Raw genomic sequence first — 26,248 nt, forward strand, 5'->3', positions numbered from 1 at the left:
CGCGCGGTGCGAGCAGGAAGAAGGCGGCGCAGACCGACGCCTGCCCGGGAGGTCCCGGCGCTTCCTGAAAGGGAAGCCGTACCCGCCCGCTCTCCTCACACTGCGAGCCGGGGGCTTTCCGAGTCGTATGGGGCCGAAAGGGAGACGGCTCCCGCCCAGGTTCAAGAGCTGGATCGCTACCCTGGTCTCCGCAGGCCAACCCTCGGAGTTAGGGCGCTCTTTTCTGACAGCTGTCGGACAGACAGCCGCGGCTGAGCCATCCCGCTCGCTCCGGGGTCTTTGGGAGCGCGTACTCAGGGCAGCTTCTTCCTCTTATTTAAGATCTGTAAGCAGGGCCACTCCGAGGGTACCAAATGGCATTGGATACGTGCGCTTACTAGGCACCCGAGAACACGCACGAGCACGGGTTTACCTGGCCGGCCCAGCCCAGGCCCGCCTCGCCGGTCCTATAAGTTTGCGTCCGACCCTTTCGCCCAGTCCTGGGCCGTCCCTTTGCTTCATAGCCCGCGGCGCCGCGTCTGGTCTAGACGCTCACGCGCCCGCTCGTATTTCTGGTTCGGGCTCCGGCTCTTTTCCCTCCCTCCCCCCCCCCCTACTCCGCCCCCGCGCCCATCCTCCCCTCCCCCGTCGCGCGATTGACCGGGCCTCTTCCTCCTTTCGTCCCCAGCGCCCCTAACCCGGGACTGCATTTCCCGGCAGGCACCGCGGCTCGCGGCCAATGAGAGGCTGAGGATTTGGCGGCGGCGCCCCAAGAGCCGGGGTGGGGGGGGGCTTTGTGCGCGGCGGCGGCGGCGGTGTCGGCGGCGGCGGCGGGAGCGCGAGCGGGCGGCGGCACGGAGGCGCGGAGGCGGGGGCCGACGAGGCTGTGCGCGGGACGCCGCGGAGAGGTGTGCAGGTTCTGAGTAGAACCCCGAGAACCCTATCGCCCTGTCGGGCCGCCAGCCACACGCTCTTCTCCAGCACCAGCGGCTGCGCGGCGGCCCCCGTCCCGTCGCCTTCCTTCCCACTCCACCGCCCGCAGCCTTCCTCCACCCCGCAGCGCGGCCGGCCCGGGCCAGCCGTGGCCCACGTCGGTGCGGGCCGCCATGGCTGATGCGCCCGGCGCGGGGGAAATCTAGTCCGGGGATTTCATGCGGCCTAGCTTGGTTCCGTCTCCTACCCCCGCGGCTCCGGCAGCTGCCCGAACCCTCGCCTGACTCCGGGCCTCCGTGTCTCTCCTGTGATCGCACTGACACGGCCGGGGGGTTAGAATGGAACAAACTGAAGGTAAAGTGCGTGCGTGTGAAGGTGTGTGTGCATCTGTGTGTATGGCAAGGAGAGGTTTGAAGAGGAATCGGTGGGGTGGGGGCGGCCTAGGGATGGGGCACCCATAAGGAGCGAGACCCGGGGACGAGAACAGCGGGTGGCCTGAAAGCGTTCGTGGGGAGTCTTATTGGGGAGAGCAGATGGCAAGGTGGGGGGTGTGGAAGGAATTGGGGGGTGGGGCAGGGGAGGTAGGATTGGGTTGAGAGATGTAGTGGCTGGGTTGGGAATTGGGAGGGGAGGTGGGATGGGGGCGGGGATATAGGTGGGAACGGGGGAGGGGCAGGGAAAGGGGAGAAGAGTTAGATTTGGCGATTGGAGACATGGGTGGACTGCGAAATACGGAGGTCTGGGGCAGAGTGTGGGAACTGGAAGAGTCTGGGGGAGAAAGAGGGTAGATTTGATAGAGAAGTGGGACATCTTACGAGAATCGAAGGAGAAACGAGGGAATCAAAGTGGAGGAAAAGATAAATTGAGAAAGGGATGAGAAATGATTGAGGCAGGATGCAAATAGGAAGATAGGAAATAGATGCAGAAAACTGAAACACACACGATTGGGTTTAAGTGAATGTTGGAAGGGATGGGAACGATCCACCAAGCGTCACTGAGTGGGAGGAAAAGAAGAGGATGGGGGTAGTTAAAGTGTTAGAAGGGGAAAGCCTTTTGTTCCTATATTTGTGTATGTTCTGATGCCTTTTATTTCAAGGCCAGAGAACAGAGAAGCTAGTGGTTATGGGGTTGTAAATTGTTGTGAAACGGGGGCGATGTGGGTGTTACTGTTTTGAGGGAAGAGAAGATATGTTTGTGTTATGGTAGGGAGACAGGGAGAGGCATGGCCGTAATTTGATGGTTTGGGTGAGGGAGGGAAGACTATTCAGATTTAAAAGGGGCAGGGGCAGCCATGTTTGCTGCCAGGCACTGCAGTGTAAATAAATTCCTTTTCCTTCCCGACATCGGTGTGAATGTGGAAGAGGACAAGCTCACAGTGTTACTCTCCCTTCTCCCTTCTTTCTATCCATGAACTCTTCTTCCCTTACCTCTTGGGTCATTTACAGTTATCCATAACCACTGAAGGATATAGTGGTGTTTTCCATCTTGTGTGTTTTTGCTGCTTCCCCCTCTCTTTCCTCTACCTACTGGTTGCAAACCAGGCATGCTGATGTGCTGCAGTGTAAAATTAAAACATTTTAATAGATCTAAAACTAGATTTTTGACTAGCCGAATGAATCGTTATTATTCTTCGTATTTAAAACATGATTGTGAAAAAGTCTTTTAAAATATTGATTGGTTTCAGAAGCCTCCGAAGCAGTCAACATGTTTTCTGCAATTCTTTAAGTAAACAAGGAAATTGCATCGGTTATTTTACTTGGGGCTGTGCTCTTGGCAAAAGCACTGTGTGGGGGTGAGAAGGGGTAGGAAGATTGCCTGTGGGAGCTTATCTGCTTGCTGTATTTTCAGTGTTGGAAAATTAGAGATGTGTGCATCTTATTATTCTGATAGCTTTTAGTTATAAGATGATAGGCATGATGAGAATAGTGCTTTTTATTTTAATGAACTCTTCCCTGTCTCTGCTTTCTGGTAGCCAGCTCAGTACACTGTGCCAAATGCCAGTTGAGCGGTGTAGTAGGCATGTAGTTCCTACAACCTTTCATTTATTCTTACAACCTTTCCTTACTCTTTTTAATTTTTATTTTAGTGGAAAGCCAGTTCACTATCAGGAAAGTTATTGTAATTCTTTATTACAGGGAAACTACTTGGGTGATTTGAAATAGTATTATAGAAGTTTAAAAACTATTTACAGTAGATAAATTGATACCAGGTGGAGTCTGTTTCATTTTCATATCTTAAAGGATTAAATGTCTGCCTGACCTTTTTTTCATAGTTGTAATTGGAGTAATACATACTTAAAACCATCACATTGATAGTGAAACTCTTCTTACAATAGTGGAGGTTCTGTTAAAATTCTAGTTTGATAGAATCAATTCATTTATACTATATATTGACTTAACTTTAATATTAATGTCCCATCAGTTGTTACAGAGTTTAGGATGTGTTCTTAGTTTAGTGGAAAAATTAAATTGGATAGTGTCAGTACTCAGTGTAAAGAGTAGATTGATAACTTGGACTCTTTTGATTTGATAATATTAAGACTGTATTTTGTGAAATTCTATGAAGATCTGTTCCATTCACAAGAGCCATTCAGCATGATTTTTTTAGAATTAATTTTTATGGAGATTTTTTATTTCTATTTCCCACTCAGTTGACATGTTATTTGTAATTAGTTGGCAGACTATGTGCAATGAACTATCATTGCCACAAATTTTAGGAAAATGAGCAATCATTGTATATTAAACTAGAAAAGAAATCAGGCTGGAAGTTTGTATGAGTCATGTTCAGTATTCTGGTTCCTTTCAGATGAAATGGTATTTATTTAATTAAGATTACCATACTCACCTTTCTCTTTTTTTGGTTGGTCGTGGGGCTTGAACTCTGGGCCTGGGCCAGAGCTGTCCCTCAGCTCTTCAGCTCAAAGCAAGCACTCGACCACTTGAGCCACAGCACCACTACCTTTTTTATGGGGGGGGGGTGGTCATGGGATTAAACTCTGGGTCTAGGCTCAGTCCCTCAGCTCTTCAGCTCAAGGGTAGCACTTTACCATTTGAGCCACAGGGCCACTTCCCGTTTTCTGGTGGTTTATTGGAGATAAGAGTTTCATGGGCTTTCCTGTCCAGGGTGGCTTCCAATGGTGATCCTCAGATCTCAGCCTCCTGAGTAGCTAGGATGATAGGAGTGTGTAGCTAGGATAACAGGCATGTGCCATTAGTGTAAATGTAACTTTTTTTTAAAACCTCAAATAGCAAATGTTCTTAAACTGATCACATTTATAGTTTCAGATAAAGGAAATTAGTTACCTGCATGATGATTTGAATCAACTGTCCAATCTGTAAAGATAGTAGCTTCTGGAGTTTATGATGATAGTCATAATAACCATTAACAGATGCTAATAGTTTTCTTCTTGTGCTGTGCTGTGTCTTATAGGTCTGATTGTGCTGTGCTGTGTCTTATAGGTCTGATTTCTTCTTTTCTCTGAACAGTTTATGTTGTTAGTACTTTTAACTTCTTACAAATGGAGAAAACAATTTTAAGTAAAACACAAAAATGTTATTAAGCATTTAAACAGTCAGTACTTAAGTCCAGATCTTTTCTAATTATAGGACCTAGATCAGTAAACCTTTTCTTTTTTTTTTTTTGTCGGTCGTGGGGCTTGAACTCTGGGCCTGGGCGCTGTCCCTCAGCTCTTCAGCTCAAGGAGAGCGCTCTACCACTTGAGCTACAGCGCCACTTCCGGTTTTCTGGTGGTTTATTGGAGATAGGAGTCTCACGGTCTCCTGCCCGGGCTGGCTTTGAACCGCGATCCTCAGATCTCAGCCTCCTGAGTAGCTAGGATTACAGGCGTGAGCCACCAGCGCCCAGCTAGTAAACCTTTTCTTTTAGTTTCTTTTTTTAAAAATCATAAGAATACATGCTTGTTATTTGAGACTTTTTCAAATGTTTATAGGAAACTGAGAAGTAAATAGTACTTCCAATTGCTCTACACCTTTGAAGTTGCTTTAGTGGCCTCCTCGGAAATTTCTGTGCACTTAAATGTATGTTGCTCTTTTTTTTTTTTTTTTTTTGTATGTTGCTCTTAAAATACATATGATGGGATCCTTCTGTCTGTGTTTTGCTCTTTAGGGGAGTATGGTACTGGGAATTGAACCTAGGGCCTTACCTATACTAGGCAAGTGAGAGCAGCACTAGTCCATTTTTATTTTAATTTTGAGACAGGATCTTGTTAAGTTATTCAGGCTGACCTCAAATTCACCATCTTCCTAATTAGTCCATTTTTGCTTTTGTTATTTTTCACATGAAGTCTTGTGTTTTTGCTGGGGCTGGCTTCATACCTATGGTATCTCATGTATCTGGAGTGACAGGTGCACACTACTATGCAGGGCTTCTTGGTTGAGATGAGGTCTTGCTAACTTTTTGCAGGATTGGCCTAGATCCATATCCTAGGATTACTGGCATGAGCCATCACAACTAGCCCTTACTTTCATGTTTTAATAAGTTGTCTGGGACATCTTCTAAAATTAGCACACATGGTCCCACTGTTTAAGGTTGTATAGTATTCCATTATTGGTAATATTGTTATTTAGATTAATGGCATTTTACTATTTTAAGTAATGTAGTTGACCCTAAATTACATTTCTTTTTCTTTCTTTTTTTTTTTTTTTGGTCAGTTATGGGGCTTGAACTCTGGGCCTGGGTGCTGTACCTCAGCTCTTTAGCTCAAGGCTAGCACTCTACCACTCGAGCCACAGCACTACTTCCAGTTTTCTGAGTGGTTTATTGGAGATAAGTGTCTCACAGATTTTCTGCCAGGACTGACTTTGAACCTCGATCCTCAAATCTCAGCCTCCTAAGTAGCTAGGATTACAGGCGTGAGCCACCAGCGCCCAGCTCCTAAATTACATTTCTAGCAATTTGTTTAAATGAAAGATTATCTGACTTACCTTACATTAGAGAGAAAGCAGACTTACAAAAGGTAAGTCTAATAATTTGGTGACGACAGACTTGTTTCTTGGATCTTTGTATCACATCAGTTACTCTCTTGCAGTGAAAGTATTTGAGCTGTCTGAAAGCTGAAGACAAGGGAAAATACCCAGGGTTAGTCACGTTTAGTATAATGAGTTGGAAGGGAGTGGGCTGGGATGTAGCTCAGTGGCAAAGTGCTTGTGTGGCAAGTGCAATGTCCTGGGTTTATTCCCTAGTACTAAAGATAAGAGGGGAGGAGGTGTAAGTTATAGTGAGGCAAAGAATCTTGCTTATTTATACTTTGTCCAATATTTCATACATGCATCATATGTACAAAATATTCCTACATGCCTAAAGGAATTATATCCAAGTTACCTTTTTGTTGTTGTTGTTGTTGGTCATGGGGCTTGAACTCTGGGCCTGGGCACCATTTCTGGTTTTCTTTTTTTGGGGGTCTGGTCGTGGGGCCTGAACTCTGGGCCTGGGTGCTGTCCCTCAGCTCTTCAGCTCAAGGCTAGCACTCTACCACTTGAGCCACAGTGCCGCTTCTGGTTTTTTTCTTATGTGGTGCTGAGAAATCGAACCCAGGGCCTCCAGCATGCAAGGCACTGAGCCACCTTCCCAGCCCCTGGTTTTCTGAGTGGTTTATTGGAGATAAGAGTCTCAGGGCCTTTCCTCCCCAGGCTGGCCTTGAACCTTGATCCTCAGATCTCAGCCTCCTGAGTAGCTAGGATTACAGGTGTGAGCCACCACACTTGGAGCCCAAGTTATCTTTTTTTTTTTTGTTGTTGTTGTTTTTGTTGGTCGTGAGGCCTGAACTCTGGGCCTGGGCGCTGTCCCTCAGCTCTTCAGCTCAAGGCTAGTGCTCTACCACTTGAGCCACAGCGCCACTTCCCCAAGTTATCTTTTTTATGGAGAAGTCAAACTGGGGTTTGAACTCATGCTTAAACACTTGTGCCAAGCCCTTTAACCTTTTTGCTTTTTTAACTTTTTTTTTTCTTTTTCTTTTTTCTTTTTTTCTGTAGTTCTGGGATTTTAATTCAGAGCCTCAGACTCACTTTGCTTGCTTACGTGAGCATGCCTCCAGTTTGGCTTTTTGCTGGTTCTTTTGGAGATAGAATTCCAAGGGCTTTTCTTGCTTCAAACCTTGATTCTCTAGATCTCAGCCTTCTGATTAGAATTATAGGAATGAGCCACTTGTACCCAGACTACTTATTTTTGTTCTGTTTTTTTGTCCGTCATGGGCCTGAACTCTGGGCCTGGGCACTGTCCCTCAACTCTTCAGCTCAAGACTAGGGCTCTACCACTTGAGCCACAGCGCTCCTTCCAGCTTTTCCTGTTTATGTGGTGATGAGGAATTGAGCCCAAGGCTTCATGCATGCGAGGCAAGCCATGCTAGCCACCTTCCCAGCCCCTACTTTGGTTATTTTTGAGATAGGGTCTCACATTTTTGCCTGGACCACATCCTTCTGTTTATGCTTCCCTTGTAGCTGGGATGACAGGCACACTCCACCATTCTCAGCTTGATTAGTTGAGATGGGGTATTGTCTGGGCTAGCCCCTGCCTTCCAAGTAGCTGGGATTAGAGATGTGAGCCACTGCACCTGGTCTGTATCCAAGTTTTCTTCAAGTTTGTGTTTTGTATAATGAAGTGGTTTTTGGCAAAAATTTTCCTGTTTTAATAAAATTGTCAATGCAATAAGATAGCAATGAAATGAAAAAAAAATCAGTGGTCCAATCACTATGTTGGAAAGAAACTTGAGACACCGGTAAAATGGGCTAAAAATAACCAGTTGAAAACAAGAAGTTGAATCATTTTTGGTTACTATTTATTTAAATTATTTCTGCCTATAAGAAGAAAGTAAGTTACCATGGATACCAAATGGGCTCTTTTAAGTCTTGCCCAATGTATTGTAGATACTAGAGAAATTAAAATATTAAAGCTTAAAAAATTGGAATTTCCTACCCATAAAAACTGTTTCTCAATTCAGTGTTGGTCTTTAGGTTTTACTTTATGAAAAAAGAAAAGACATTATTTTTTGAAGGAGCAACTAAGATGATTTATTTCTTTGTTAATAAGCAACATGTCCAATAGTTGAATTTCTAAATACATTGTGAGTTTTATTTCTGCAGGCTAATCTTTTTTTTTTTATTGTGAAAATACTGTATAGAGGGGTTACAATTACATGGGCAAGATAAAGAGTATATTTCTTATCAAGCATTGTAGCCTCCTCCTTTATTTCCCCTTCCCATCCCTTCCCATCTCCCCCCCCCCAAACCTCTCCCCTCCCCCAGGCTAATCTTTTTATAAACATTAATAAGGGTTCAGTTAAGAAATAGATTATGCTGTTGGACTCTGGTGGCTCATGCCTGTAATCCTGGCTACTCAGGAGGCTGAGATCTGAGGATCCAAGTTCAAAGCCAGCCTGGGCAGGAAATTCCATGAGACTCTTATCTCCAGTTAACCACCAGAAAACCAGAAGTGGTGCTGTGGCTCAAGTGCTAGAGCGCTCATCTTGAGCTGAAGACCTTAGGGACAGCGCCCAGCCCACAGTTCAAGCCCCATGACTAACAAAAAAAAAAGAGAGAGAGAGAGAGATTATGCTAAGACCATATAATATTTTTTAAAAGCTTATAGTCTTGTTTTCATTTTTACTATTGACCTTAAATACTTATTAAGTACTTTAAACATTTGTATAGTATTTTGTGCTTGCACAATATGGCATGAAAAAAGGTAAAAAGCAAATATTATGAATTCATTGAACAGTGTGTGTGTGTGTGTGTGTGTGTGTGTGTGTGTGTGTGTGTGTGTGTGTGTGTGTGTGTGTGTGTGTGTGTGTGTGTGTGTGTGTGTGTGTGTGTGTGTGTGTGTGTGTGTGTGTGTGTGTGTCTTGAACTTAAGGCCTGAGCACTCTTTCTTAGTTTTTTTCACTCAAAGCTGCTGCTGTTACTTGAGCTACAGCTTCACTTCTGGCTTTTCGTTAATTGGAGGTAAGAGTTTCACAGACTTTCTAGGATTACAGGTGTGAACCACTGGTGCCCAGCAAACATTCAGGTTTTAGGATGAATGTGTTCTAACTCCTAAAGTCTGTTTTATTAATAAGATATTAAATTTGAAAATGCTCTTTGAATGAGTTTTAGCTTATTTTAAAGTTTTAGGTGTGGGTCTCAAGGTTATCGAGGTCTTTAAGGAGAAAATGAATAGGAAAATTAAAAAATTATATATGTTTAGTTTCTGTTTTACCTATATGTAACCCTATGTGGCACATTTGATAGAATTCCTACATAACTTACTTTTTTTTTTTTAGTGAAGTTGAAAAGTACAGAATTATTTAATTAAGTAATAAATTCAACTGAGATTTCAGAGCCTTCTCAGAACAAGAAAAGAGTATCATGATATATGTAGGATAGGTTTTCAGATTTTAGTCAGAGTATTTGAAGTATTTTTTCTTTCCCTTTTTTTTGATTGTGTTTTATTGGTCATGTGGCTTGATTTCTGGGCCTGGGCACTGTCCCTGAACTCTTGCTCGAAGCTAGTGCTCTACGACTTTGAGCCACAATGCCACTTTCGGTTTTCTGGTGGTTTATTGGAGATAAATCCAGACTTTTCTGTCCGGGCTGGCTTTGAACCAGGATCCAGATCTTAGCCTTCTGAGGAGCTAGGATTAGAGGCATGAGCTACCAACACCTGGCTATTTTTTTTTTAAGTGTATGTGTGTCCTGACTTCATAGCTTATATTTTTATTTTAATAGATGGTTAGACATTAAATAATTGTTTTTCTACCATTGGATATAGCTTTTCTTATTTTAATGTAAATTACATGCATACTTCCTAAAACATGTAGTTAAGTATTTTAAATCTAAGAAATGAGTGGCAAAATAAAATATAGTTGCTCAAATTGATTTGGGAGTGAAAGATCATATGGTGACCTTTCAGTGGTGTTTAGCCCACTGCCAAGATGGTATGGTGGTCATTTGTTCTTATAGTGACTAAGTTCTTATTGCTGTGGCATCTTGTGAAAGTTGAGTCTAAAAAATGAACAGAAACTTTAAAAACAATGTAAAACCTTTTGAATGTTATGTAGTATGATACAATCAAGAAAAGCACATAAGTCCAATGTACAGTAGAAACAAATGATTAAGAATGGAATATCTACCACCCTTTCAGAAAAGCAGCAGAGGCAGCTTCATTGCTTTAGCTGGTATTTCATTGGTTGTCCTTACGCTTTAGAATTAAAAATGTTGATGTCCTTTTTCAAAATCAGAAAAGCCTGAAAAATTCATAATCATAAGGCTCCAGCAAATATAAAAATGAGATAAACTGCTCATTTTTGCTCATTTCTATGAATGCTGGGATGTAAACCAGGCTTCCTTCACACATGTTAAGCATATACTGTACTACTGAGCTGCACTCCCATCTCCATAAATGGAATAACCAGTTTTTAATTGTTATTGTAAGAAGGGATGTCTGGGTAATTAAAAAAAGAAGCCACTTCCTGACAGTGAGTGTAGGCAGCTGGTAGTTTGGTTTCATATTTACAAGTATATAACAAAAAGTAGTGTTGAGTCCTGCAAGAAAGTTTCATTTTATACTATTTGTTCTGTTTGTCTCTGTTGTACATTCTGTGATTTTTGCTTTTGGATTAATATTGGCTCATATATATGTATATATGTGTATATATATATAATTAAGTAATTATACAAGGGAGTTTCAATTCAACATGTCAGTGCATCTTAATCTGTGTCTGAGGTTGCCCCATTGTTCACTTTTTAACTTAAACATGTTATTTCATAAAAATCAGCTTGACTCTCTCATTTTCAAGATTGGAAGCATTCAAAAAAAAATCTCAGCCTGTGTTTGACCCTTAATCCTTGGTGTCTCTTGAGTGGCATCTTTCTGGTAATTTGGCCAGGTAAGCCAGATTTCTTCAGAAGTTAGGGAAATTTACTGGATTGTGCCTCCCTAGCTTTCTAGATTTTTTGTATGTTTTGTTTTTTTGTTGGTCATGGGACTTGAACTCAGAGCCTGGGTGCTTGTCCTTGAGCTTTTATGCTCAAGGCTAGCACTCTACTACTTTGAGCCACAGCACCACTTCTGGTTTTCTGGTGGTTAGTTGGAGGTAAAAGTCTTAGGAACTTTCCTGACCAGGCTGGCTTTGAACAGCAATCTTCAGATCTCAGCCTCCTGAGTAGCTAGGATTACAGGCATGAGCCACCAGTGCCTGGCTCTAGATTTTTTTCTTACCTGTTTGGAAAGGTTCTATGTTGACTTTCAAGGATTATAATGGTAGAAAAAAGTTTAATGTCACCAACTGTACCTCTCACAACCTGGTAAATATAGTATTTTATACAACTATCATATGAGCTTTGAGAAAGACATTTTAATAATTCAATTACGTACATAAATCACAGCTTTACTTAGTTATTATAATCTTGACTGTTTCAGCCATCTCCCTTTAAAAATGGTCTCTACAGGATCCAAATTCATTAGTGTTTCCTATTAAATGTAGTAAGACCCTTCTCACTTTGCTCTATTGCATCTTGACTTCCTTTCCGTAATTATTTTCTTAACTTCCACTAAGGATTAAATATATTTCTTGCTAATTTTCCCTAAATATAATGAATACATACTTATTATATATAAATTTATGTTTTATATATACATATGTTTATATATAAATATATTATGTGATTATTTTTAATTTTTAAGAAACAGTTTTAGCTTTTAAGGAACATTCATATATAGTTTCCTAATTATATATGTAAGTATGATTTTAAATAAATGTAAATGTGATTTTATGTATAAAGTAGGGATGTAAAAGTAATGAGATGCATATACATGTGTATATGCACATATGAACATATACATATAATTCTTTTTAAAAAGACTGGCTCTGATAGTTTATTATGGCCCCATTTATGTAATAAATGCTATGTGTATATTTGTGTATGTATGTATGTATGTATGTATGTGATGCTTTGGTGGGATTAGGATTTGAACTTAGGGCCTCTGGCTTGCTAGACAGATACCCTGCCACTTGAGCCATACCCCATGCCCTTTGTTGTTTTTCCAGTAGTGTCTTAAGTGTTTTTCAGATACCCTGCCACTTGAGCCATACCCCATGCCCTTTGTTGTTTTTCCAGTAGTGTCTTAAGTGTTTTTCTGGGGTTGGCCTCAGACCTTAATCCTTCTACCTAAAGCCTCCTAAATAACCTGGCTTTTTGGTTGAAATGAATCTTGCTAGCCTTTTGCCTCAGTGGGCTGTTACTTGCTGTTTTCCTGAACTCTGCCTCTTGAGAATTTTCATATTTTAATAGGAAACTTGAACTTTTCTAGAGTGGCTACTATGGTTTTAAAATATATAATATGTTATGAAAGGATTACTTACTGTACAGAAATTAAAAGCCAGTAAGATAAAAACAAAAAAAGCCAGTAAAACTCCTGGCGTTTGTGGCTCACGCCTGTAATCCTAGCCACTTAGGAAGCTGAGATCTGAGGATTGCTGTTCTAAGCCAGCACAGGCAGGAAAGTCTGTGAGACTCTGATCTCCAGTAAACTGGAAAGTGAAAACCAGAAGTGGCACTGTGGCTCAAGGTAGAGTGCTTGCCTTGAGCTGAAGAGCTGAGGGATAGCACCCAGGCTGAGTTTAAGCCCAGGCCAAGTTCAAGCCCCATGACCCACAAAAAAAAAAACCAAAAAGCCAGCAAAAGCAAGTAAAATATAAACAAAATTAAAATCACCTGAAATTCTACAAGCTGGAAGTAACTACTGTTAATACTTTCAATATTTTTCTTATGTATGTGTATTTTTATAAAGTCAAAACTACATTTGTTATGTTATTTTGTACATGCTTAATATGTTGTGGAGCAAATTTTTTCAGATTATGGTTTTAAAAACATAATTTCTGGGGTGGGAAGATGGCTCGGTGGTAGTGCTTGCCTTGCATGCATAAGGTCCTGGGTTCGATTCTTCAGCACCACACAAGCAGAAAAAGCCAGAAGTGATGCTGTGGCTCAAGTGGTAGAGTGCTAGCTTGGGCCGAAGAGCTGAGGGACAGCACTCAGGCCTAGAGTTCAGGCCCCCACAATGGACAAAAAAAACAAAACAAAAAACATAATATCTTTTTACTAGTGCTCTGTAATCTGTTTATCATTCTGTTGGTGGTCCTTTATAATTTGTTGAACAGCCTTAAACATTTAAAAGAATCTATGTAACTTGATTATATTTCACTACAATAAATTCCTAGAAATAGTTACTTAAAAGATACATAAACATTTAGATTTTTTTTTTTTGGTCGGTTGTGGGGTTTGAACTCGGCCTGAGTGCTGTCCCTCAGATCTTCAGCTCAAGGCTAGCACTCTACCACTTGAGCCACAGCATCTCTTCTGGCTTACTTCTGCTCTACCACTTGAGCTACAGTGCCACTTCCCGTTTTCTGGTGGTTTATTGGAGATAAGAGTTTCACGGATTTTCTTGCCCTGGCTGGCTTTTAACCATGATCCTCAGATCTCAGCCTCCTAAGTAGCCAGGATAACAGGCCTGAGCCACTGGTGCCCAGCTTTAGTTTTTTATACATATTTATACATTGTTCTTCAGAAAGCTTTTGTGTGTGTGTGTGTGTGTGTGTTGGTCATGGGGCTTGAACTCTGGGCCTGGGTGCTGTCCCTCAGCTCTTCAGCTCAAGGCTAGCACTCTACAACTTGAGCCACAGCACCACTTCTGGTTTTCTAGCGATTTATTGGAGATAAGAGTTTCATGGACTTTCCTGTTGGGCTGGCTTTGAACCAAGATCCTCAGATTTCAGCCTCCTGAGTAGCTAGGATTACAAGTGTGAGCCACCAGAGCCCGCCTTTTTTTTATTTTTTGTTGTTGTTGCCAGTGCTGGAGCTTGAACTCTGGGTCTAGGTCCTGTGCTTTTTTTTTTTTTTTTGGTGGTTAATTGGAGATAAGAGTCTCATAGACTTTCCTGCTTTGGCTGGCTTTGAGATCCCTTAAATCGCAGCCTTTAGAATAGCTAGGCTTGCAGGTGTGAGCCACTAGCACCTGGCCAGAAAGGTTTTTTGAAATACAGATTGAATATCTATTATGTAAGTGTTTTGGATTTCAGGGTTTTGGGATTTGGAAATATTTGCATTTGTGTATATATATATTAAGGTATCTTGGGGGGCTGGGAAGGTGGCTCAATGGTAGAATGCATGCCTTGCATACATAACGCCTTGGATTCGATTCCTCAGCACCACATTAGCAGAAAAAGCCAGAAGTGGTGCTGTGGCTCTAGTGGAAGAGCACTAGCCTTGTTAAGTGCTGGGGGACAGCACCTAGGCCCAGAGTACATGCCCCACGACTGACCCCCCTAAAAAAAATTTTTTTTAAAGAAGGGTATCTTGGATTAAGACTCAATTCTATCCCTATATAAGCGGCTGTGTTTCGGGTGCACGCTCTCTCGTGCCCAAGCTCTCCTACAACTAAAAGGCTCTCCAATAAAGCGTGATCTGAGAAGAAAAAAAAAAAAAAAAAAAACTCAACTCTAAAGATGAAATTCATTTCTGTTTCATAGAATCTTACATAATCACAAAGTAATTAAATTTTGTTGTTGTGCTGGGAATTGAACCCAGAGCCTGTGCATGCTAGGCGTGTACTCTGCCACTAAGCTGCACCCAGCCCAGAGGTAATTTTATGCAATATCTAATGTACCTTTGTTTTGAGGTCTGGTGTGGAATTTTCCACTTGTGGCTCATAAGGTACAGATATTGAGACATTTTGGATTTCAGATTTTTAGATAGGGGATGTTTACCTATAATACTTTTATTGAGATACATTTCACATATAAATCATCCTGAAGTATAGAATTTAGTGATTTTTAGTATGGTAACAGTATGTACCATCAAACATTTTTTTAGAAAAGTTAGATGCTACTTACACTCTTGGCAATTATTCTAAAAACTTTATAAAGAATTCCTTTTTAAAAAATGTTTTTTCTCTGGGGGCGGGGGGAGGAAGGAATGGGAAGGGGAAACAAAGGAGGCGGCTACAATGCTTGATAAGAAATGTACTCATTATCTTGCCCATGTAATTGTAACTCCTCTGTACAGTATTTTCACAATAAAAAAAAAGAAAAAATAAATAAAAAATAAAAATTTCTGTCAGTTGTGGGGCTTGAGCTCAGGGCCTAGGCGCTGTCCCTGAGCTTTTTTTTTGTTCAAGGCTAGAGTACTACCACTTTGAGCCACAGCTCCACTTTTGGTTTTTAGGTAGTTAATTGGACATAAGAGTCTCCTGGCTTTTCTTGCCCAGGCCGGCATTGAACCAGGATCCTCATATCTCAGCCCCTTGAGTAGCTAAGGTTACAGACATGAGCCACCAGAGCCCGGTAAAAATTCTATGTATTGTATACTTAGAATACAGGCCATCTATGCTAGTCTATACCACTTGCATTCCCAGCTACTCCAGAGGCTGATACAGGAAAATCCCTTGATCATGGGAGTTTGAGACCAGCAAGAACTCAGTGAGACTTTTTTTTTAAAGACTAAAAGTTAAAGCATAGTACAAAAGATAACACAACAACCAACAACTTGTGAAATACATACTTTATGAAGATTTTAGAAGCTTCTCCATGAAAAGAATGTTGTATATATATCTTTTTTTTTTTAATAAGTTTTTTATTGTGAAAATACCATACAGAGGGGTTACAATTACATGAGCAAGGTAATGAGTACATTTCTTGTTTGTTTGTTTTTTGGGTCCGGTCATGGGGCCTGAACTCTGGGCCTGGGCGCTGTCCCTCAGCTCTTCAGCTCAAGGCTAGCACTCTACCACTTGAGCCACAGCGCCACTTCCAGCTTTTTTTTTATTTTTGCTTATGTGGTGCTGAGGAATCGAACCCAGAGCCTCTGGCATGCAAGGCATGCGCTCTACCACTGAGCCACCTTCCCAGCCCCTGTATATATATCTTTATGTAAAGAAAATAATATGTAACATTTTAGCTTCTGAAACAGTAGGAGGTAGATTTTTTTTAAGTATAAATTCAGTCAAGTTGTCTTTTTGAGAGCTTGTATATGATTTTTTTTTTGGGGGGGGGGTCTGGTCGTGAGGCCTGAACTCTAGGCCTTCAGCTCTTCAGCTCAAGGCTAGCACTCTACCACTTGAGCCACAGCGCCACTTCCGGCTTTTTTGTTTTTGCTTATGTGGTGCTGAGGAATGGAACCCAGGGCCTCATGCATGCAAGACAAGCGCTCTACCACTGAGCCACCTTCCCAGCCCCTGTAAATGATTTTTAATGCTTATTTTCATTCTAAAATGATTTAGAAACACTTTATTTTAGAAAATGTCCCTGGAAAGTCTTCTGCCTGTATATTTGAGTATATAGTATGCTTGCTACCTTGTGAAACTGGCTTTTTGTTTTATCAAGCGAGGTTTTCTTGCTCTAACTGACCTTCACCCCTGAAAGCTGTTCTGTTGGCTCTGTTTGCTTTATGCTATTGAGCAGAACATATTTTTTTTTAAGCTGGATGGACAGTGGTGTTTAGGGCATGAGTTGAGGAAGTCTTAAGAGTCTATCCCACTTAATCTCACCAATGAAGAGCAACATTCTTTTCCTTAATGATGGTAAAAACGATTACTTGGAGTTACAGGCATTCAAATTGGAAATGCTTAGAGAGTGCTTAGAGGCATGTTATTGATCAAACATATGTATATATATATATATATATTTTAACGAGAAATAATATAGTGGAAGCTGAAGGTATAGTTCTGTGGTAGAGTGCTTACCTAGTGTGTCTATGGAAGCTCTTGGTTCATCTGCAGCTTCAAAAAAAAAATCTGTATGCAAAAGGAACTTGATTGCCTAAAACTCACTTCATAGAAGTTAAAAGTTGAATATTAACTAATACCTGAATGGCATTTATATGAGTGTTTCTTGGCTGGTAAGATAATTCATGCTGGTACAAGTATGAACATGAAGTTAACTTTCCAGTTCAAATTTACTTCCACTGTTACTACAACTCATGGTGGCTCTAGTGGTACCAGAGCTTAGTGTTCTTATGAGAGACAAAAGGCAGTATGAAATCTGAATATATAATGTGAAGTTCTAATACTCTTTTATTGTTTAGTCTGAACCTTGGTGAATATGATTGAACCTAAGGAGTTGGAACTATGTTTGGTAGTATGTCTAGCATGTACAGGGCCTTAGGTTTGATTTCCATCACTGGGGGGAGAAGTTGAAGCTAACCAAAGTGATAAAACTGATCAGTGAAAGTTATAACAAAACTAAAATCACCTAAACTGATCTTTATAGAAAATAAAAACTTGGCAAGATACACTTTTTTTTACCCTTTTATTTTTAACTAGCATACATTTTTATTATGAGGTGATTTCACTGTGATGTTTTTCTACATGACCTAGTTCACTTGGAATAAATTCACCCCCAGCCTTATTCCCAATCTCTTCCTCCTTTTGTTTTAAACTGCACTTGGTGGCTTTCATTATCCTGGTTTCAAGTATATGTATGTAACATCCTTTGCTCTTCAGGCATGTTATAATTTTAAGTGTAATAAATTGCTTGGTACTTTAAAATGTATTTTTTCTGATAATTGTCTTTTTGCCCTGTTTTACACTATGGAGAATCCAAGCTAAAAGAAAGCATAATTTTAGCATTTCAATTTGTGTGTGTTGGTCCTGAGGCTTAAGCTCAGAGCCTGGACACTGTCCCTGAGTATTTTTTCCTAAGGCTTGTGCTCTACCACTTGAGCTACAGCTCTTCTTCTGGCTTTTTTGGTAGTTCATTAGAGGTAAGAGTCTCACGACTTTACTACCTGGACTGTCTTGGAACTATGAACCTATATCATAGCTTCTTGAGCAGCTATGATTACAGATGTGATCTACCAGCTTCCAGCTTAGCATTTCTAATTTTAACGATCAGTTTAATAAACTCTTCTTCGGTAAGTTAAGCTTTCACTAGGAAAAAAAAAACAGGAAAATATGTAGATGAACTTGGTAGTTTACTAGATTTCATAAGGAATAGTACAAGATGACTGACAGAAGTTACTTAGTTTGTAGGCTTTTTTTTTTTTTTTTTTTGTTAGTCATGGGGCTTGAACTCTGGGCCTGGGTGTTGTCCCTGAGCTCTTCAGCTCAAGGCAAGCACTCTACCATTTGAACCATAGCATCATTTCTGGTTTTCTGGTGGTTAATTGGAGATAAGAGTCTTAAGGACTTTCCTGCCTGGGCTGTCTTTGAACCGTGATCCTCAGATCTTAGTCTCCTGAGTAGCTAGGATTACAGGTGTGAGCCACTGGTGTCTAGCCGGTTTGTAGGTATTTTTATTGTGAGCCAACACCTTTACTGTAAGAGACAGTGCCTTATACATATTTTCTTCTAGTGGTGATATCACATCTGTTGTTGCTGGGTGTGGTCAGGAACAAAGTGAAGACAGTTGAGGTTAAACCAAGTAGATAAAGTGAGTAGGTTGTTTTACTAGTGAGTTCCATAGTACTATGATTTAATTAAGGAAAAATATATACTACAAAACACTAAAATGTTACATAACTTAATGGAATCATGGTCAAATGAAAACTGTATGACGGGGCTTAGATGTAAATGAAATAATACATAGGGTTATTTGCTTTTTTAGTTCTTTTTAATTTTATTAACTAATTATGTTCCACTTCATGTATGTCATTTTCTGATAGGGGATATTTTTATGTCTTTGATCATCATCTTTCTCAACTTTTTTTTTTTTTTTTTTTTTTTGCCAGTCCTGGAGCTTGAACTTTGGGCCTTGGTGCCATCCCTGAGCTCCTTTTGCTCAAGGCTAGGACTCTGCCACAATGCCATTTCTGGCTTGTTCTGTGATTTATTGGAGATAAGAGTCTCATGGACTTTCCCTCCTGGACTGGCTTTGAACCGTGATTCTCAGATCTCAGCTTCCTGAGTAGCTAGGATTACAGGCGTGAGCCACTGGTGCCCAGCTGCACATTACTTTTGCAAAATAAATTGGCTTAATAAAATTCTTTTAAGATGTGTGTGTGTGTGTATATATATATATATATATATATATATTTTAAGTTGTGACTACAAATTTTCTTCCTCCTCATATATTTTTGTTAAACAACCATGAAATTCAATGTAACCCAGAGATTTTGCTTGTCAAAAACTGAAAAGTAATGGCAGTAACAGTTTCAGTAATTTTTGTTGTTGTTGATGTTGGTTGTGGGTCTTGAATCTGAGTCTGGTCGCTTTTCTTCAGCTCAAAGCTAGCGCTCTACCATTTGAGCCACACACCACTTCCAGTTTTCTGGTGGTTTACTGGTGGTAAGAGTCTCACGGACTTTCTTGCCTGGGCTGGCTTTGAAACGTGATCCTCAGATCTCAGCCTCCTGAGTAGCTAGGATTATAGGCCTGAGCCACTGGTGCCCAGCTTAGTTTCAGTAATATTAAAGAGCTGCTTCATTATGGTGTCATGTATAGTAAGGGCTTTACTGTCATTTTGTAATTTTTATCAGGTCTGTGCCTAAAATGAAGGTAAACTCCAGAGTGCATAGAAAGTAAGTACACACACACACACACACACACACACACACACACACACACACACACACACACACACACACACACACACACACACACACACACACCTGAGTTTAAGCCCTCTGTGCCTAAAATGAAGGTAAACTCCAGAGTGCATAGAAAGTAAGTACACACACACACACACACACACACACACACACACACACCTGAGTTTAAGCCCTGGTAAAACACACACACACACACACACACACACATACGCGCGCACACACACACACACACACACACACACACACACACACACACACACACACACACACACACACACACACACACACACACACACACACACACACACACACGAGACCGGCTTTTCCTACCTGGCCAGGGACAAATTCTGTATCACATTAATATGTATTTATATCTGTAGATAGAACTATATAATGTTTTTTTCTTTTCTTTTTTTCTTTTTTGGGTCCGGTTGTGGGGCCTGAACTGGGCCTGGGCGCTATCCCTCAGCTCTTCAGCTCAAGGCTAGTGCTATACCACTTGAGCCACAGCGCCACTTCTGGCTTTTTTCTTTTTGCTTATGTGGTGGTGAGGAATCGAACCCAGGGCCTCAAGCATGCAAGGCAAGCGCTCTACCACTGAGCCACCTTTCCAGCCCTATATAATGTTATGATGGGGTAAAACTTCTTTTTTTTTTTTGGTCATGCGTGGGGCCTGAACTCTAGGCCTGGGCACTGTCCCTCAGCTCTTCAGCTCAAGGCTAGCACTCTACCATTTGAGCTACAGTGCCACTTCCGGCTTTTCCTGCTCATGTGTTACTGAGGAATCGAACCCAGGGCCTCATGCATGCCAGGTAAGCACTCTACCACTGAGCCACCTTCCCAGTCCTCAAGAATTTTTCTCTTGCTGTTTCCCTTCTAGAGGTCACCTGTATTCATTGTCTTATGCTTTTCCTCAGATTTTAAAGACAAGTGGGTCATGTCTTCAGCTCTTTTTGACTCTGACCCTCTTCCACTTTTTACTTACATGATTATATTGGGCTCACCTGAATAATATAGGATATTATCTTGGTTGCACAATTTTGGTTTTTTGCTATTCATTTATTTACCTCCTTTATTCACTTGTACTGTTGATGGATGCAGCAATGAGCAAAACAGAGAGGACATAGTGTCTTTGTTAAATTAGTCTTTCCATCACTGAAGAAAGTAATGTTAACTTTATTTTGCAAATTAAAAAGGATAAGGCAGGTACTGGTAGTTCACGCCTGTAACCCTAGCTATTTAGGAGGCTGAGATATGAGGATCATAGTTGAAATTAGTATATAAGAGACATAAAACAGGGAAGTCATTTTACTCCATTTAGGGTTGGGCTTTTTTTTCTATTGTACTGAGGTTTGGGCCTTGTGCTTGCTTGCTATGCAGGTACTCTGCCACTTGAATCATTTCTTCAGCTTTAGCTTCTTACCTTAAACCGTGATAACATTGAGGAAATTTCTCTTAATCCCATTAAAAATGTCTGATCATTTTTATGTATTCGTACAAAAGACAAGAGTGTCATGTTATAACATACCCAATATTGAAATATGAATTGTTTGTAGTTAACAGAGATTATATACTTATTAGATTTCTGATAGAAGCATCATATTAAATGTAGCTAAATGAAATTTAAAATTTCTTGGGAAAGAAAAAGATTTCTTGTAGACAGTTTATGTCCTTTGTATTTAAGATGCACTTAATAAAGTCCCTTCTTTTTAAAAATGCAATACTCTTTGCTAAAATACATACTGAAAGCTTTGAAAAAGTTTAATGTAATGAGCAAAATTTGTTTTGTGCCCAGGACTGACAAAATATTTTTTTTATTGTGGTTTTCTCTCTTACCTTTTCCTTTTCCTTTTTTGTGCTGATCCTGGGGCTTGCACTGAGGGCCTAGCCACTGTTCCTGAGCTTTTGTGCTTAAAGCTAGCGTTCACTTGGGCCACAGGTCCTCTTCTGGCTTTTTTTAGTGGTTAATTGGAGGCAAGTCTCATGGACTTTCCTGCCTACACTGGCTTTGGACTTGATCCTTAGATCTTAGCCTCATGAGTAGCTAGGATTACAGGCATGAGCTATCAGTGCCTGTCATGTTATTTTCTTTTAGTGATAGGGTTACATGCTACCAGTTTGGTTTAATGTTGTACATACAGTCACGCTGCAGATACTTCCTAAGCTGTATTCATGAGTCTTAGGAAGGAAAAGCAAATCTGTGGAGTTGGTTAGTCTAGATTCATACTGTTCAACAGTCTGTGGCATCTGTTACTTAATGATATTCATTCATATTAAAGTATTTAATTATTAATCTAGTCTATGACCTCCTCCTATAGTACTCCCTTCTGTTAGGATTGATTTGTTTATTGATAATGTGCCAGATTGTAGTTGGCTGTGGAAATAAAGATGATTTATGCTTTTGTCCTAATATAAACTTCATTCTTTCCATATTCTCTACTGCTTATTTTTTTCCTAGAGAACTGTATTGTGTTTTCATTCACTGCATGTAATCTGGTTTCACAGTATTATTTTTATTTTTATTTTTTCATTTTTATTTTTTTGTCAGTCTTGAACAGGCTTGAACTCTGGACCTGGGCGCTGTCCCTCAGCTCAAGGCTAGCACTCTACCACTTGAGCCACAGCACCACTTCCGGCTTTTTATGCTTATGTGGTGCTGAGGAATTGAACCCAGGGCCTTATGCATGCAAGGCAAGTACTCTACTACTGAGCCACTTTTCCAGCCCATAGTACATTTTTTAAAACCCTTCAGAAGTTTAGGTCACTTGGAATTTGTTAGTATTAACAAGCTTGAGAAAGTTTTTTTTGTGTGTGTGGTGTGTCTGGTCGTGGGGCCTGAACTCGGCCTGGGTGCTGTCCCTCAGCTCTTCACCTCAAGGCTAGCACTCTACCATTTGAGCCACAGTGCCACTTCCGGCTTTTTTCTTTTTGCTTATGTGGTGCTGAGGAATCAAACCGAGGGCCTCAGACATGCAAGGCAAGCGCTTTACCACTGAGCCACCTTCCCAGCCCTTGAGAAAGTTTTTAATTGATGCTCTTTGAGATATTGATTTATTATTATCAGTCTTGGGAAAGGAGCTCCTTCTTCTTCTGCCTTATATTGAGACTTGTTTCCTAAGCCTGGAAATTCCTGAGGTACCATCTTCTTCCTGTCCCCTTAGACTTCAGCCTCTTGACTCTGGATATTTTCCTGTTGTCTAGGACATTTGTCCTTTCTGTCTTGTTTATCTCTTACCTCTAGTGATCAGGACTTGATACTGGTACTCAGTATGAATGAAGAATGCATGCACCTGACCAGCAGTGACTTTTGAGCCTCATCCCCAGCACTTTCCCTTTGTGGCCTTTATCCAGTACTATTGTAAGCTGTGTGGTTACATCTGAATTGTCTGTATTTTTACTCTTAGAACTTTAGTGCTTAGTTTCAGTGCCTGTTTAATAAATATTTGCTTTATTATGGAAACATATCTTTACTCTTATGTATTTAAGAAAACCTGAAGGTATAGTAGCCCTCCTGTAATCCCAGCACTGGAGGTGGGGGCTGGGGGTAAGGTAGGAGGATCTTGAGTTCCAGGTTAGCTACAGTGAGAGACTATCTCAAAAAAGAAATTCTTGCTTGGTGATGGTGGCTCATACCTGTAATCTTTCCAAAGAAGGGTGGCAAGAAGGGTCATTCTGTCCCCAACATAGACAAGTACATAGGTCCATTGAACTTCAAAAGCATGTCTTTGGGCACTCATGAAGATGTAGAACTTGGAGAGAGGAACTCCATATGTAGGCATTGAGACTAAGTTTAACAGGCTGTTTTGGCCAAAGGAATATGCCCATATTATTTCTGAGCAGTTATCCAGAAAATGCAATGAGGATGAAGATTCATCAAACAAATTCTGGACTTTGGGAATTTCAGAAATCTAGACTTTCAATGTGGATGAAAACTAGGCACTATTGACCAAATATAGTGAGATAGATAGATAGATAGATAGATAGATAGATAGATAGATAGATAGATAGATAGATAGATAGATAGATAGAAACAAATAGCACAACAGTAGCTGTGGATGTGGCTCAAGTGATAAGAGTGCCTGGCTAGCAAGAACAGGGCCCTAAGTTCAAACCCAGTACTAACCAAACAAAACAGAAATAAAATAAAATCATACCTAATGGAGACAAAAAGTCCCCAATGTTTTTTTCTGTTTCATTGTTTTTTTTAAATTGCTTAAGCCTCAGACTTACCTTTTACTTCTTGTTCATTTATGGCACAATGACCTTGCCTGTGTTCTTGCAAAGTTGCTTAATGAATAAACATCACATAGCAAATCCAGTTTAGTAAGAGTATCTTCTGCTCGTACATTTTGAGTTTCTTGTATCTAAATGGAGTAAAACCACTTTGTTTCAATGCACATTGTCAGTAACTATAAAGGTGAAGGGAGGGAGGCCCCAAGGCTGGTTGCATGCCAGAAGTACTGGGTACTCTAGAGGTTAAAATACTTTGGATCAGTTGAATATAGTTGTTGGATATGAGCTTGGTAACATAATGAGAACCCTGTCTCAAAATCCAAAGAAAAGCACATGATTTACAGTATATCTTGATGGAAAGTGAATAAAATAAAATGCTAGTATAAAGGAAATATATTATCTTCTGAATTGTTTTATTTTTTAAAAAAGCAGATTTTTCCATTTTAATCCAGAAATTAGCAGCTTCAAATTCTTTTTAAATGGCTATCTTGGAAAATACTTTTAAGTCAACATACCCAGATATGGTTATATAGAACATTATAGAACACTAATATAGAGCATTTATTCACATAGTAAAAGTCTGCAAACCCTTTGTAAAAAATCTTTTATTAGTGTAATTATTGAAAAGCCATTAAAAAAAATGACTTTCCCTAAGTCATAACTGTAAGCTTTCATTCAGCCTCAACCAGAATGTTTGTAAACCTCCTTAAATGATTTGCTGTTTGGTCAGTAACTTCATAATTTTGACATCCTCCAATTTTTATTTAAAAAGCCACAGAAAACAAAAATGTATTACATGTCTATAGAGGTATGGTCATATAATGTCTTTTTTCTTTGTTATTGTTGGTCATGAGTCTTGAACTCAGGGCCTGGGCGTTGCCCTTGAGCTTTTTTGCACAAGGCTAGTGCTCTACCATTTTAAGCCATAGCTACATTCCCTATTTTCTGGTGGTTAATCAGAGATAAGAATTTCATGGACTTTCTTTCCCAGGCTGGCTTTGAAGCGTGATCCTCAGATCTCAGCCTCCTGAATGTTGGTATGAGCCACAAGCACCCAGCACACACTGATTTTTGAGATAGTGGTTTTGTCAATAATTTTTTGCCTGGATTTGCCTGGCTGCATACAATGTCTTAAAAGTCTGAAAAGTCCAAGTCATTGTCTTACTATAAGAATTTGAGTAAGGCCAGGTGCTGGTGGCTCACACCTGTAATCCTAGCTACGCAGGAGGCTGAGATCTGAGGATTGCAGTTCAAAGCCAGCCAAGGCAGGAAAAGTCTGTGAGACTCTTATCTCCAATAAACCACCAGAAAACCAGAAGTGTGCTGTGGCTCAAGTGGTAGAGCACTAGCCTTGAGCTGAAGAGGTGAGGGACAATACCCAGGCCTAGAGTTCAAGCCCCATGATTTTAGGTGCTGGGAATGTGGCTTAGTTAGGTAGAGTGTTTGCTTAGCATGCATGAAGCCCTGGGTTCAATTCCTCAGTACCACATAAAAAGAAAAAGCTGGAAGTGGTGCTGTAGTTTAAGTGATAGAGCACTAGCCTTGAGCAAAAAGTTCAGGGGCAGTGCCTAGGCCCTGAGTTCAAGCCCTAGGACTGGCAAAAAAAAAAAAATTATAAATGGAGAGAAAATGAGAAAATGCCTACAATTTAGTCAGAAATAGTAATACTGCCATGTTACAATGGCTAAAACTTTTTAAGATAGCTATAACTATTAATATATAACACTTGGATGTCATTAAAAGTATTTTATTTGGGAAAAATAATAAAATCTTGTAATCTGTTCTGTATATATTCTTTCTAGGGATAAGATAACTTAAAGTCAAATGGAAGAACCACTTCTGTTTGCAATTTTGTTTCTATTTCTCTGACAAAAATTTGTCCCAGGGGCTGGGAAGGTGGCTCAGTGGTAAAACGCTTGCCTTGCATGCATGAGGCCCTGGGTTCAATTCCTCAGCACCACATAAGCAAAAAGAAAAAAAGCCAGAAGTGGCGCTGTGGCTCAAGTGGTAGAGTGCTAGCCTTGAGCTGAAGAGCTGAGGGACAGCGCCCAGGCCCAGAGTTCAGGCCCCACGACCGGATCCAAAAATAAATAAATAAATAAATTTGTCCCAGGATCCATTTTGTTCAAGAGATTGTCATTGCATCATGGCACCAAATTACTGCTTTTTATCTATGAGAACTAGATTAGATGTTATCAATTCTACCTTTTATTTTCCTAAATAAAAGGTAAACGTTATTGCTCATTTCCTTTTTGGTGTCGTAGAAACTTGATCAGGTTCTTAGAACCCTGTGGTTGTCTGTTTTTTTTTTTGTTTTTTTCTTCCATAAGTCCATTGTGTGTGTGTGTGTGTGTCTGTGTATGTATGTGTATGTGTCTGTGTCTGTGTTTGTGTCTGTCTGTTTAAAATATAATTTAAAAAGGCATATGGGAGTGGAGATGTGTCTCAAGTGGTAGAATTCTAACTTTGAGCAAAAAAAAAAAAAACCTAAAAGAGAATGTAAAGGCTCTGAGTTCAAGCCCTATACCAGCACTAAATAAATAAATAGGCATTAATAAAAAGGCCTA

The 26,248-nt window shown here is 40.4% G+C and overlaps 1 protein-coding gene across 6 annotated transcripts in view; it reads left to right on the forward strand.

The window, feature by feature from the left end:
• The first annotated feature begins 822 nt into the window (after positions 1-822).
• Nsd3 (nuclear receptor binding SET domain protein 3) overlaps positions 823-26,248 on the forward strand; it is a 120,465-nt gene continuing 95,039 nt past the window's right edge. For 4 of the 6 annotated variants that reach the window (XM_070016159.1, XM_070016161.1, XM_070016160.1 and 1 more), the window contains exon 1: positions 823-1,266. The gene's annotated coding sequence lies outside the window, so the exon portion shown is untranslated. The remainder of the gene's footprint in view (positions 1,267-26,248) is intronic. The other 2 variants (XM_070016163.1, XM_070016164.1) reach the window with 2 other exon arrangements.

This window comes from Dipodomys merriami, unplaced genomic scaffold (assembly GCF_024711535.1).
Source record: "Dipodomys merriami isolate MVZ:Mamm:240054 unplaced genomic scaffold, mDipMer1.0.p SCAF_12, whole genome shotgun sequence".
In the NCBI taxonomy this organism is placed as follows: Eukaryota; Metazoa; Chordata; class Mammalia; order Rodentia; family Heteromyidae; genus Dipodomys; species Dipodomys merriami.